The following is a 15,241-nucleotide window of genomic DNA, read 5'->3' as shown; positions in this document are numbered from 1 at the left end:
GGGGTGATGCTTATAGGACGGATTAAACAGAAGGGGAAGTGTTAGGATTAGCGACATCAGCTAAATGTAGCTTTAATATGGGCTCTGAGGTTAACAGAGAAATAACCGGGTTTAGGTTAAGTTCAGGAACACGGTAATTAATTTTTTTTTTTTTTTTTGCAGTTTAACTTTAATGCGCAAACGAAATGTAAAATACATTAGTCACTTGTAAAAAAAATTGCTTTTGCCCCTTTAATACGATTTATAATTCCACCCCTCTCCACTTAATTTCGTACTCTAAGTCGGTCTCAGGTTTTTTTAATAACATTTTTTTCTCAAAAAAAAACAAAACAACAACAACAAAAAACAGCAAACAACTACAACCAACAACAGCGTTTAAACAACTTTTATTCCGTTAAACGCGTTGCTATAAGGTTCCTAATAATCGACTTGCGATTACTCGGGCTAGCGGTAATCGAGTACGTCATTACGCCGTGACTGTTCGTGGCCTAACGAGGGAACTTAGTCTTCGCAGGCACTATGATAGCCCCGCTTGCCGACTGAGGCACGAGGGCTTTTAAAAAAACGAGTTAGAAAATTAACCATTTCTGCGAACGGAGTTAACGTCTACTTTTCTCTCTATACAGGATAACAAATAAGATTGTGGTTGTAATTCTTAAAGTGAGATTAGTTTTGATGTGTTTTGGATTAGATTGTGAATATGGTGGTAATCGGGTGTTTATTGTGAATTGGTCGATATTTAGAGAAACCTTTTTTTTGCGTGGTTGGTGTAAGTAGGTTATTGCAAGTGGAAACAGGTGGGATATATCGTCTGCTGGATCCAGCAGGAGTTTCCGTGAACAGGTACGTTATGTTGATATGTGGGTCTGTTATGTGAGTGTGTGTTACTGTAGGGTTGCTATAGTCGTTGTTTAATATGTATGTGGGTCTGTTATGTGAGTGTGTTACTGTAGGGTTGCTATATTTAATGTTACTAAGGTAGTTAATGTTTGTTTATGTGTGGTTTGGTAGTGTTGATATGTGGGTCTGTTATGTGAGTGTGTGTTACTGTAGGGTTGCTATATATAAAGTTGTTAAGATAGTTGGTTAATGTATATTATGTGTGGCTTGGTAGTGTTGATATGTGGGTCTGTTATGTGAGTGTGTGTTACTGTAGGGTTGTTAAAGTCGTTGGTTAATGTATATGTGGGTCTGTTACGTTGATAAGTGGGTCTGTTATGTGAGGGTGTTACTGTAAGGTTGCTATATGTAATGTTGCTAAGGTAGTTGGTGAATGTATATGTAGCTTGGTTATGTTGATATGTGTGTCTGTTATGTGTGTGTTACTGTAGGGTTGCTATTAGGGCATTAGTTAATGTAGATAGATATATTTGGTTTGGTTATGTTGATATGTGTGTCTGTTACGTGAGTGTGTTACTGTAGGGTTGCTATAGTAGTTGGTTAATGTATATGTGTGGCTTGGTTATGTTGATATGTGGCTCTGCTATGTGAGTGTGTGTTACTGTAGGGTTGCTATATATAATGTTGCTAAGGTTGTTGGTGAATGTATATGTGGCTTGGTTATGTTGATATGTGGGTCTGTTATGTGAGTGTGTGTTACTGTAGGGTTGCTATAGTCGTTGGTTAATGTATATGTGTGGTTTGGTTATGTTGATATGTGGGTCTGTTATGTGAGTGTGTGTTACTGTAGTGTTGCTAAAGTCGTTGGTTAATGTATATGTGTGGCTTGGTTATGTTGATATTTGAGTCTGTTATGTGAGTGTGTGGATATTGTGAATATGTAGATAGATAATGTGGTCTTTTGGTAAGGTTATGATGTAATGTTAGAGGGAAGGGAGGGGCAACTACAGTAACAAATAAAGTACTCTTTCGAACCCGACGGTCCATGTTGCAGGTGAAGTAGAGTTCACCTGCTTCAATTACCCTAAATACACTTACCCTAACCACACTTACCCTAACCACTTACCCTAACTACTTACCCTAACCACACTTACTCTAACCACACTTATCCTAACCACACTTACCCTAACCACACTTACCTTAACCACACTTAACGTAACCACACTTACCCTAACCACGGTTACCTTAACCATACCTACATTTTCTACCTTCCTAACAATCGCTCTACTTTCCAACCTCCCCCCCCCCACCCCTCCCCTCACATACTCACCTTAACCCCAATTCTGACCCGCACACTTATCACGAGCAGTCGCGACATCTGTTTTGCATAAGTCGTGTATAAATTATCTCAAGGGTCCCCACCCCCACCCCAGCTACAGGTAGGGGAGGCAACAACGCACAGAAACTCTGTAAACAAAGCCGAGAGTTATCGGTCCTGCCAATCCCCCACCCCCCAACACCACCGCTAAACCCACAAGACAATGCCTGCTGTTCTATTAAAGCTGTCTACACATGGAAATATAACAGGAAACAAGTGGCTTAAAAAATAAAAAAATAAAAACTACACAGCAACGTTTTACAATCTAATCTAACCTAACCTTTACAATATTTAACATTAATCCAACATGACGTCATTTCTCGCCGCAGTTTTAAATTTCACACTAAAATCATCTAGCCGTGTCGCCTTTTAAAGAATGGGCGCCGTTAGGTATAAATAACCTGTTGCAAAGATCACATGACGCCCGTGTGTGATCTTTTGTTTCCTAATAAAAGTGTCTTGTCCGCGTTCGTCATCAGTGAAGTTACATTTTTTGTACCTGTATGAAAACCGACAGGGCATATCGAAACAGCAATTTTACACCGTCCTTAACCCTGATCCAAATAATAAAAAATAAAAAATCCATAGACGCACTTTAGCAATGACTACGATCTTTTTTTTTTTAAACCCTAATCCTTACCCTAAGCGCAGCTCTTAACATAGCCTTTACTCATGAGCTTGTCCCTCGCTTAAACTCTAAGCTTAACTATCTAATCAAAACCCTAGACTCAAACCTAATCATCATAATTCTGACCCTCAGTGTTTGTTCCAGGCATCTCTTCGAAGCCCCCCCCCCCCCTACGAGATGGAATTTATATAGTAAACATATACTTTTTACTAGTGTCCTAAGGTCTAAATTGCTTCTAAATTTTTTTTTATAAATCAGATACATTTTCTACATTTTTTTAGCTTATTATGATACCGGGTTTGAGAAAGCTATACATCAGTTATGTTTCGTCATTAACATACGATATATATATATATATATATATATATATATATATATATATATATATATACTTTCTCCGGGAATCGCCTCTTCTTATATATGCCTGGCGCAGGGTATGGAATCAAACACACAAGTCCAATTCAAGATAATAAGAATATTCTTTATTTATACACCAATCTAACTATTCTAACTACAACTTACGCTCGACTTTCACTAACATTATCTAAATGCAACTAACACGTCTAAAATATCAAGTTTATGTCGCATCTGCAAGTGGTCGATCTAATACAAGCACTTTAAAAATGTATAGTTTATATAAGGCCTTGGTCAATCCAGGTCGATTTCGATCACTTTAAAAGCGATAGTCTACCGCCCCCCCCCCCCCTACCAACGAAATGAAATTTATATAGAAAATATACTTTTAATGAGCGTCCGCCACCCCCCCCCCCCTCCCCCGGAGAAAAAAAAGTCTGGAAGAACCACTGATTGAGATGACTCGTAATTTTCTCGTTAGAATGAGAGTGAGCCACACACTTTGTCAATAACAAATTACCTGCAAGCACCCGGTCTAATTTAGGGTGTAAGCAACCCCCCCCCCCCCACTTTGCTCTTATCTATAGACACACAATTTTTTTTACACATGTATGATATAACTTGTACTGCAATCAACGACCATTAAACTTCCCAGTTCACTCGACCACAGCACGCGTGTGTCCCGTTCCCCCCCCCCCCCCCCCCATCATGTTGTAAGTCGCCCGCGACCTCCCTGGCTTAACTGTTGACTTAATTTAAATTTGAGGGTTAATCCCGTTAATCCGAGTTAATCTCGCGTGATTATGAGATGCGATTTGAACCTTGATTACCCGCTGTCATCATACACCCCCTCCCCTCCCCCACACTAAACTACAGCAGACTTCCTTTTTGCTATATCACCTCGACACACGTCTGTGTAAAATTAGTGTAAAGCTAGCCGTGTGTAAAGCTAGCCGTGTGTTAAGTTAGCAGTGTAAAGTTAGACGTGTGTAAAGCTAGACTGTGTAAAGCTAGACTGTGTAAAGTTAGACGCGTGTAAAGCTAGCCGTGTGTAAAGCTAGACTGTAAAGCTAGCCGTGTGTAAAGCTAGACGTGTGTAAAGCTAGACTGTAAAGCTAGCCGTGTGTAAAGTTAGACGCGTGTAAAGCTAGAGGTGTGTAAAGCTAGACTGTAAATCTAGCCGTATGTCAAGCTAGACTGTGTAAACCTTGACTGTGTACACCTATGCTAGTGTAAAGCTACTCGCGGGTTAAGTCTAGAATAAAGTTTATGTTTAAAGCTCTTGTAAAACCTAGACCCGCGTAAATGACATACATCAAAATTCACATCCGAGTTTCATTTATCAAAAGACATACAAAATGGTGGTTACCGATAAAATAATAATAAAAAAAAAAACATCACAATCTAATCAACCACGTGAACAACACCTCAGTGTTATCTATATCTTAAAAACATCTTCTAAAACACTGTTGACTGATGAAGACTTGTGGTCGAAACGTCCGTCGCTGCTATAATTGTACTTTAGTTTTGGTTTTACTAGTCTATACGTTTACATTTTCTGTTTCTTTCACAAGACGTAAACCTAGTATAGCCGCCTAGCTTCTGCCTACTTTTGTTAAAAAAATATTTTGTATTGCCTGTTTGGTCATCAATCTAAAGTAAACATTTAGTGAACTACTAAACTTTTCACAAACTAAAACAGTCATACTAAGATGATCTCCTTAAAGCTGACTTAAGTCAACTAAACGTTAAGTCAACTTTACGCTTTTTTCAAGTAACAAAAAAGCTAATTACGAATTTTCTTTTTATTCAGCTAATTAAAACAAAACATGTCAGTCTCTATCATTTTCGATTTCGTTACCCAGTACTTAGGGTCACAAGGTAACTCTAAACACCGAAACGTACATTTGTTTTGTACATTCAACACGTAAAGCCAATAAGAGCTCCTCTCGGCAATATCTACTGTTTAGTCAAGGTATTTTAGCACCTGTATGCGACGTTGCGTGTTTACCTTTGCCGATAAAAGGACCAAGTTCGATTTTTTTTTGAACAGTAATATCTCATTGATTTTATGGTCGTTCGATTATTGATTTTTTGACGTGATTAGACAGGGAGAAAGAAAAACACTTCTATAGCAAATATTTCTTAATGACGTGACTAGATATCGTAAGTAGTTTACAGATAACACTCGACTGGGCTTATGTCTATGTAACATTATACAAGCAGTTATAATATATATAAATATACACATATATATATATATATATATGTGTGTGTGTGTGTGTGTGTGTATGTGTATGTGTGTGAGTATGTGTTGTATGTATGTAACGAGTACCAGTTTTGTGGGTGATAAAAATACTTGCCTTGCAGTTGAATTAATAAAATTATTATAAATTGGAAGAATTTGCCAATGTTGAAAGGGCCACACATTAAATTCAAGTTAACACATATTTATAGTTTGAAGCTTTAATAACGAATGCTTTTGGGGCGCCTAAAAAACCGCCCGTCGCTGCTTAGATAATTTTTATCTGCAATTAGTGCTAGAAATTTGTTATCATAGTCGCTGGGTGCACTTAGTCACCCGTGTACACCTGTAACGTTGGCGTCGACGTGCTCATTCATGTGGAACAAAGCACCCCCCCCCCCTTCCCTTCACCCTGTACCCCAGCATGTAGATTTGATCCCACGCCCCCCATTGTGTGGCCCATAGAGGCGTCCGTCCCACGCCGGGTGTCACAGGATAATTGTGCCGTTAGCGCGAGTCGAGTGGGCGGCCACTGCCTGGCGGTGGACGGTGAGCTATTCACACAACTTTTGTACGATGGGACTATTCACACAACTTTTGTGTGTCTACAGACGCCCTAACGATTTAGGCGAACGTTCGCACAGCTCTTGTGTGCCTTGAGTTCTCAGCGGCGCTAAGTCACTCGCCTGAGCTGACTTTAACGGCGCTAAGTCACTCGCCTGAGCTGATTTTAACGGCGCTAAGTCACTCGCCTGCGCTGACTTTAACGGCGCTAAGTCACTCGCCTGAGCAGACTTTAACGGCGCTAAGTCACTCGCCTGAGCTGACTTTTACGCTAAGTCACTCGCATGAACTGACTTTAACGGCTACATCGACCTCTAAATACTGAAGACATCGGCCAGTGGCGTAGCGAGGTCGGGTGTCACCCGGTGCGGCACTTAATGGTGTCACCCCCCAGAGGCGTAGCGACCCTTATCGATTTGCACCCTCCCCTTCGAACTTTCGATTTGTTGCACCCCCCTCCTCAAACTTTTCGGATTGCACCCCCACAAACTTTCGATTTGCACCCCCCCCCCCCTCCACCGTTATCGGGATTTGTCAAATTTGCTCTTAAAAGACTTTTTAACACTCGAATTAATCAATCATTTAATTGAGTGGAATTATCATTTTTCTCTATATATATTGCTATTTTTTTACCTTGGTGTCACCCCCCCCCCAATGTTGTCACCCGCTGCGGTCCGCACCCTCCTCTCGCCCCCCCCCCCCCCCTCTCGCTACGCCACTGACATCGGCCTCTAGTCGCCTTGAAATAAAACCGAACTGATTTCTTCTCAAGCAGAACAATGATAAAATACCATAACTCTATTACTTGTCTTTACTTCAATGGTGATTCGGAAAATTTCCACGCACCTTTCACCACGAACCCCCTCGTACCCCCCCCCCCCAAAACACTCCCCAACGAATAATGCAACTCTGACACATATACAATTAACAACAGAGGTCATACAGCTTTTTCTGTAACTAATATGAACTCTGAACCCCAAAAATGCACAACTGATTTAATGTTGTATTGGAAACTAAGCAAAGTTAGATCACTTGTGTGGCGGATAACAGTTTAGTCATCCGTGTGAATGTTCTCGAACAATCCTCGTTTGTTTTGATTTCGTCTGGGGCACGCCACACCCACCGTCTCGTGACCTAGTTGTAATTTTAAATTAGGACATTAATGCAATAATTAATTGAAAATAAATAAAGTCTTTAAATTAAGGAAAAATGAAATAAAAAACATACACAAACAAAAAGACGAAATTACTCCGAAACCCTATCGGATAAGCAAGCCTTATTATTCTTTCTCCCCCCCCCCCCCCACACACACACACGCTCCCCACAGAGCCTAATTAACAGCTAAATGAAACCCACGGCTAAGTACGTCAACGAAGTAGGGTGCGGTTATACTAGATCGAACTTTCCGTGTTAAAGCAGAACTTTAGAATGGACAGTTTATATATGCTTTTTCACCCCCCCCCCCCCTCCACCCACAAATCATATCCACGCATAAACGGCTTACGATATCCGCAACGTGTTTTTAACGTATCAATGACAAAGGATATCTTAATTAAGAATCAGCTAATGATGTCTGTTGGAATGCGAGCCGTGATAGAGTTTACACCGAGTGAGCTGCATGCACGTGAAAGATGGGGTGGGTAGAGCTAAGGGGGGGATACATAATGTATGATCTCGTGTAACCCTGGCTCACAAGGGTGGGGGGAATCACGTGAGGGGGGGGGAGGGAGGGCATAAATATTGTACGCCATGCTAGCTAATGACGGGCCTGATAACAAGGGGATAGACGGCTTTAAGCTCCCAGCTCAGTCTTATGTAACGCTGTGGCTGTTGTAAGTGGTACGTGGTTGGTAGAGAAGTGTTGTTTGATTCAGGAAAGTAGGGTGAAAATATCAACTCTACCTTACACACATAGTCAAAACCACCCACACAATTTTCTACACACTACCTAAGATACCACAAGCCACCACCACTTACCACACACTGCCACTTTCAAACTCCCACACACCACTACACCATCAACCACACAGCACCACTTTCCTAACAACACCAGTTCCCATCTCACACACACCTCCGCCCCACTTCCCATCTCCAACACAACACCACCTCCCACACCCCACCACCCACACCACCACCTCACACCTCCCATATACCTCCACCTCACATAATCTCCTCCCACCACACCACCATCTCTCACACAGCTGAACTTTCCACCTCCAACCTCATCACCACTTCCCACACCCCACACATCCAAACACCACACAATCACACACACAAGTATCTCCCACCTCTCCCCTCCCACCTTCCACAATCTCCCACCTCCCACACACCATCACACCGCACACTCCACACACAAACGCCACCGCATCTCCACATCAACCTTACACCAATGGTCTTTGATCCTATCGCATGTAAAATGTTCAAACATTAACGTTCGACAACTCTTGCCATCAAGAAATCCCAAAAACACAAGCCACACAATCCAAGACACCGCCGGAATTTTATTGATTAATTTCTGCCATTAAATTCACGTCTAGCGCTACCATATCAGTTTGGGGAGAAGCGATCGTGTGTGTGTGTGTGTGTGTGTGTGAGAAGTTGTGTATGAGAGAGAGAGAGAGAGATTAGGTGTGTGTGTAAGTAGGTGTGTGTGTGATTAAGTGTAGGTTTGTGAGTAGGTGTGTGTGTGAGTAGGTGTGTGTGTGTGTGTGAGTAGGTGTGTGTGTGAGTGTGTGAGTTGGTGTGTGTGTGTGAGTAGGTGTGTGTGAGAGAGAGAGTAGTGTGTGTGTGTGAGTGTGTGTGTGTGTGAGAGAGTAGTGTGTGTGTGTGTGAGTGTGTGTGTGAGAGAGAGTAGTGTGTGTGTGAGTAGGTGTGTGTGTGAGTGTGTGAGTTGGTGTGTGTGTGAGAGAGAGTAGTGTGTGTGTGAGTGTGTGTGTGTGAGTGAGAGAGAGAGAGTAGTGTGTGTGTGAGAGAGAGAGTAGTGTGTGTGTGTGAGAGAGTAGTGTGTGTGTGAGTGTGTGTGTGTGTGAGAGAGAGTAGTGTGTGTGTGATTAAGTGTAGGTTTGTGAGTAGGTGTGTGTGTGAGAGAGAGTAGTGTGTGTGTGTGTGAGTGTGTGTGTGTGAGAGAGAGTAGTGTGTGTGTGAGTGTGTGAGTTGGTGTGTGTGTGAGAGAGAGTAGTGTGTGTGTGTGTGAGTGTGTGTGTGAGAGAGAGTAGTGTGTGTGTGAGTAGGTGTGTGTGTGAGTGTGTGAGTTGGTGTGTGTGTGAGAGAGAGAGTAGTGTGTGTGTGAGTGTGTGTGTGAGTGAGAGAGAGAGAGTAGTGTGTGTGTGTGAGAGAGTAGTGTGTGTGTGAGTGTGTGTGTGTGTGAGAGAGAGAGTAGTGTGTGTGTGATTAATTGTAGGTTTGTGAGTAGGTGTGTGTGTGAGAGAGAGTAGTGTGTGTGTGTGTGTGTGTGTGAGTGAGAGAGAGAGTAGTGTGTGTGTGTGAGAGAGAGTAGTGTGTGTGTGTGTGAGTGTGTGTGTGTGAGAGAGAGAGTAGTGTGTGTGTGAGTGTGTGTGTGAGTGAGAGAGAGAGAGTAGTGTGTGTGTGAGAGAGAGAGTAGTGTGTGTGTGTGAGAGAGTAGTGTGTGTGTGAGTGTGTGTGTGTGAGAGAGAGTAGTGTGTGTGTGTGTGAGTGTGTGTGTGTGTGAGAGAGAGAGTAGTGTGTGTGTGAGTAGTTTGTGTGTGTGTGAGTGTGTGTGTGTGAGTAGGTGTGTGTGTCTATGAGATAGAGTAGTTGTGTGTTTGAGAGAGAGAGTAGGTGTGTGTGTGTGACTAGGTGTGTGAGTAGGTGTGTGTGTGAGTGTGTGTGTGTGTATGTAGGTGTGTTTGAGTGTGATGAAGGAGAGGGGCTAATTAATCGCAAATGAATAGAGTTTTTATGGCATCTAAAAATATCCTTTATATGTCCTCTCTCGCGCCTCTATGGTTTTGTCTTCTTGATATTTAGTGCAGTTGTTGCTATTCTCCATACGGACGTAATTTTAAGTCAATAACTTTATTTCCAGTCAGTGACTTTATTTTCAATGAAGGACTTTATTTTCAGTCAAGGACTTTTTTTCCCCAGTCAATTACTTCATTTTCAGTCAATGACTTTATTTTCAGTAAAGAATTTGACACACAGACACTAGTGAATGTGTTATTTCTTTAAAATTTGATTATTAATATAAGAAACGAAACAAAACTTTGACTCTAGTTAATGCTTTTAAAAAATCAGCCTAGAAGATACGTGTGTATCTAGAAGGATTCTGACAAGCATCGTTGAGATTACGTCAAGAGGGGAAGCGACTCTTTTTGTTAGTTTTAGTCTCTTTAAGGTGGCTTATCGTTGGCCAATTATTTGAGTCAAACTTTGAACTAACTGGTAGGTCCACTTGATGTGAATATTGTCACGCAAATTGCAGGCGAACTTTTAGAATAATATGTAGGCCTAATGTCTGGTTGACTTGTATGCCAAATTATAGTTTAAATTGTAGGTAAACAGTATGACTGATTGTTAAATAAAAATTAGGTCAAATAGGAGGCAAAGTATCATAAATCGTGGAATAAAATGTAGGTCAATTGCAGGCCAGAATGTAGGTCAAAATATGGGTCAAATTTCTAGGCCAATTTTTAGCTAAATTGTTTGTCCAATCTTAGCATCAATTGTAGGCCAAATAGTAGAAATAGTGAGTAGTATTCGTAGTTTTACTTAGAGTAAGTTACAATATTGTAAAAGCCCCCCCCCCCCCCCCCCCCCAAAAAAAAAAAAAAACTAAACAGAAAAAAGAAGAAACAAAATTTTAATTAATTCATAAAAAAATTAATCAGGCAACCAATTAAGTCAAATTGAATGTCATGATGCATTGTCTTCATGACTTGACCCACGTACCAATTACGAACCGTATCTGTCAGTTAGAAGTGCCTGCAATTTCGCTAGGCCGTTTCGATCTAGACAGACTGACGACGAACTGACGAGAAAGTGAGTTAAATAAAAGCTTGTAAAAAACAGTCCAGTAACGCTGAAGTGCAGGAAAAGAGTTTCTATCAACCAATCAAACAGAATGTTTTTTCCCATGTCTACATTATATTGCTTCCCCAGGTAAGTATGACTCGACCCATCACACCAATTTTAACCGTCAAAAAACACACATCTTCGCCAACATTTTCGCCGCGCCTAATTTAATTGATAACGGAGATCGTGCCAGACTACCGGAAGTGTCCCATTTATTTCCGGCACAGGATGTGAATCTATAGTTTTAATTTGTTACCTGAGGGTCCTTAGGAACTTTCACTGAAGAGTCTTAGAGAGCAGAACACAGATACAGAAATACGTTAATAAATTTTTGTGGGGGTTTAAATGTGAACCTTCAGATCTCAAAATCCGCGAAACAGTAGACAATATATATATATATATAATATATATATATATATATATATATATATATATGTATATATATAATTGCATATCTCAATATATTTATGTATTTTAAAATCACATTAGACTGTTCCGAATTACGGATGAGGCAATGAATCTTAGCATTGAAGAATAAAAGGCATTTTGTATGAGTCAAAGTTGACTGACTAACTTAAGTAAATTTGACTTATAATCAAAACATAGCTTCAAAACAGCCCCACGCAACAGCTATTAACACAAACACAAGACGACACGCATACAATACAACCGCTGTACAGCGATGTAACAAAAAATACAATTCAAGAACCTTCCTGGAAACAAGTTGTTAAAACCACCCCTTGCATACCCCTCCTCTCCCACCTTATTTTCTTCTCTCCAGGAACAATGGAGGATATTCATCCCTCTTAGTCGTAGCCCACTTGACAATGCCAAAGCCCCAAAATTAGAACTCTCCATCTTTCTAAATCCCGCCGTTCTAATCTGACATGAAACAAAGCCCCCACCCCCTCCAGCACAATCACCCCCAACCCCCCTCCATTACATACACCCCCACCCCGACTCCTCACACTCACGGACAAAAGAATCTGTGTAGAAGCTAACGAGCTTTGGTTTTTTTTTTCTCTTCGGTACCATCTGTCTTCGTTACTGGGATCAGAGGTCACGCGAGGGTGCTTAGTATATATATATATATATATATATATATATATATATATATATATATATATATATATATATATATATATATATATATATATATATATATATATATATATATATATATATATATATATATATAAATTAATACTAATATACTGAGGGTGCTTAGTATATGTATGTCAATATATTTCTATATATATATATATATCTATATATAGATATATCTATCTATATATAGATATATATATAGAGGCCTACATAATACTGATATTTTCTTTATGAGTGATTAAAATATTCAGAAATTAATTTACGAACAGGTATCATGCGAATTTAATTTATCCCATAAACTTCAGTAATATGATCCATTCTCACCTCCAATTGTCTTAAATTTAATTGAAGTATTTCATATCATTGATATCCGCGTTAACCCCATAGTGTCTGTACAATGAAACGGCAGCTTTGGTGTTTACTGAGCGTTTCTTCAGCCCCTTTTAACCCTGCTCGTCTCACATTTTTTTTCTGGACTGGACGATATGAACCTGTTCTACACGTGCGAGACCGCTCACGGAGGATTCACCTGAGCTAGGCATCCAGACGTGTGGGTGGAGGGGGGTGTGGGGGGGGGGGGGACGGGGTGGGGGGGGGGGGGTCGGGAGAAAAATAAAATAAAAATTGGTAGGGAATAAAGGAAAAGACGGAATATTTTTTTTTTTCGTTTCTGTTTCTCGACCGGTCTAATTTTTTAAAAAATACACCCCCCCCCTTCACCGTACCTATGTTTATCCCTCCCTCCCCTCCCCCTCCACGAGCTAGCCGGAACTCAACTCTACCGTAGACCTAGGTAAGTGGACGCGGGGCGGGGAGAAGGGGAAAAAAATAAGAGTAGCAGCCCCTGTAATGTTTAGAAATACCGTGGCAAGCGCGTGCCTTGAGCTCAGTCAGCGAGAGTTACCGTTCTTGAATGGAGTTACCGTTCTTGAATGGAGTTTCCTATCTCAAGGCTTGTGATCGCGGATTTGTTTTAGTGGATCGATGGAACGATTGATTTCTGATGAGTTCGTGGATTACTAGCATACATTTCTAGAAGTGGTTAGATGATAATTGATTTTAATTGATTTTTCAATTATGGTTTAATTAGAGAGAGAAAAAAATTACAAATTGTTACTGATGACTACAGGTATATTTAGTGTCATGATGGTTCTTACATTAATACGATCTGTAGTAAATCTAGACTGAATTTCTCCTATCTATAGACTGGTATATCAACTAAAACTAAATAACCAAATAAACTAATTTTGTTTTTAAAAATGTAAAAGTTTATTTAGGTTTTAAAACATGTGAATTAAAAATGAAATCGTCATTTAAAGACACTGTTGAAAAAAAAAACAACAACGGGAACGATTTTGTCTAAACCAGCCATTATCTTTGATTCAGAGATTGTTATACGACGCATGCGCCCCATTATAATTTTAATTACACTGTCTGATACACTTAAAACCGGATATCAGCCACAAGGGATGTCGATGCCGGAAGCAGATAGCTTAATTAAATTCTTTAATTAACAATATAATTTTCCCCATTCCTCACGAACTTTATACTATAATAAACTCATTTAAAAAAAAAAGTATTAGAGAACCGCGAAGTCATATTTTGATTATTCCGCTCGACAACCCCCCCCCCCCCCAACCCATCCCCCGTCGTCATGGTCTATCGCTTTAACGAGTAATATTCATTAATAAATCAACGTTTTTAACTAAGACACTCTTTGCCTTGATTTTACTCTTGACGATTTTACACACCACACCGCGAGCTCTTGTTTACTGGACGTTCGCCCCGCCCCCTTCCACCGCCATAAAAAAAAATCGTCTTTGTATTAAAGCCGAACTGTGCTAAGATCGACAACTCTTGTTTACCTTTGAGCATGGGTTCACTTCCCTGTTACCTGCCCGAAAAATATGACTCATCCGTGAACACCGTCTAAAACGCTTTTTTTTTTTTAAAAACAGAAAAAAAAGTTTGGTGAATGGAAGTGTGGGTAGGGGGGGGGGAGGTGGGGGGGGGGGTGGATTGGGAGAGGGGTAAAAGGGGACTAGTCAGGGGTATTTTAGAGTAAGCCTTAAAAAAAAAACCTGAACTATGTTACTCACTATTCACCTAAAACGTAACCCATATGTGGACAGGGACGGGGTGCATTGACTCACACCACGGGACTGGAGGTGCCTTTTAAAGGTGGGGATGATGAGGGGAGGTGGGTGTGGGGGTGGGGGTGGTGAGTGTGTGGGGTGGGGGTGAGTGTGTGAGGGGGGGGGTGAGACCAACAGTGGAGTCGGGTTGCTGTATATAAGGTAAACCATGCTGCGTCAAGAATGGGTTATGGTTTACAATTTTGTACTAAGGCGATAAAGAATCAGACACTTCTTTTAGGAATAAAACATTGAAACGCCAGAACAGTGAATATATTTTGAGTGCATTTTGTATTAAAAGTAAAGTAAACGTCCCTTTTCGAACCTGATGGCCCATGGGGCATTTAAAGTAGGGTTAACCTGTTTATGTGATCTCAGCATAATAATGGATAGGGTAATCACATACTGTGCTCAGTCGCCTTTACTTTCCCTAACATGAGTTAGGTACCCATCAGAGCTGAATGGACGTTGTACAAACTTGAACCCTGATTCGAACTCGAGACTTCCAGGTTTGCCGTCTAGCGTTCTACTGCTAGGCCACGCCGTCCCGCTTTTGCATTACTTTTATTCATTAACTTTTGGTTTAAAATATTTTAACTACAATTCAATATTAGGGTCAGAAACTTTGGTTAGGGCTATACTAGAACTTGGGTTATTGATTGGGTTAGGGTTGATGTTAGCCATTTTAATTCTTATCCAGCTTAACCAACTACCAGCCGTTTTAAATTCGATGATAGTGGCATCATCTTACATCAGCGTAGAGCATATACCTACTTTACATTCCTAAAAACTACAACCCATGTGTAGCTCTACTAGAATAGTCTAGAAAACATTATATTTATATCAAAAGATGAAGGGAAAATGTAAAATTAGAATTCTATCACAAGAAATATTGACCTGATATAATTTTCTTAAGATCTGTTTATCAATGCACTTGTATTGTTAATTTCATTTCTACG

The 15,241-nt window shown here is 40.4% G+C and overlaps 1 protein-coding gene across 1 annotated transcript in view; it reads left to right on the top strand.

The window, feature by feature from the left end:
* The first annotated feature begins 635 nt into the window (after positions 1–635).
* Positions 636–15,241, top strand: part of LOC131929217 (dual specificity protein kinase splA-like) — a 28,248-nt gene continuing 13,642 nt past the window's right edge. The window contains exon 1 of the mRNA XM_059285337.1: positions 636–843. The gene's annotated coding sequence lies outside the window, so the exon portion shown is untranslated. The remainder of the gene's footprint in view (positions 844–15,241) is intronic.

The sequence above is a fragment of the Physella acuta genome, unplaced genomic scaffold (genome assembly GCF_028476545.2).
Source record: "Physella acuta isolate Inbredline_101_S28 unplaced genomic scaffold, ASM2847654v3 ptg001600l, whole genome shotgun sequence".
NCBI classification, from domain to species: domain Eukaryota; kingdom Metazoa; phylum Mollusca; class Gastropoda; family Physidae; genus Physella; species Physella acuta.
The sequence above is the reverse complement of the archived record's forward strand: the minus strand, read 5'-3'. Positions and strand labels throughout refer to the sequence as shown.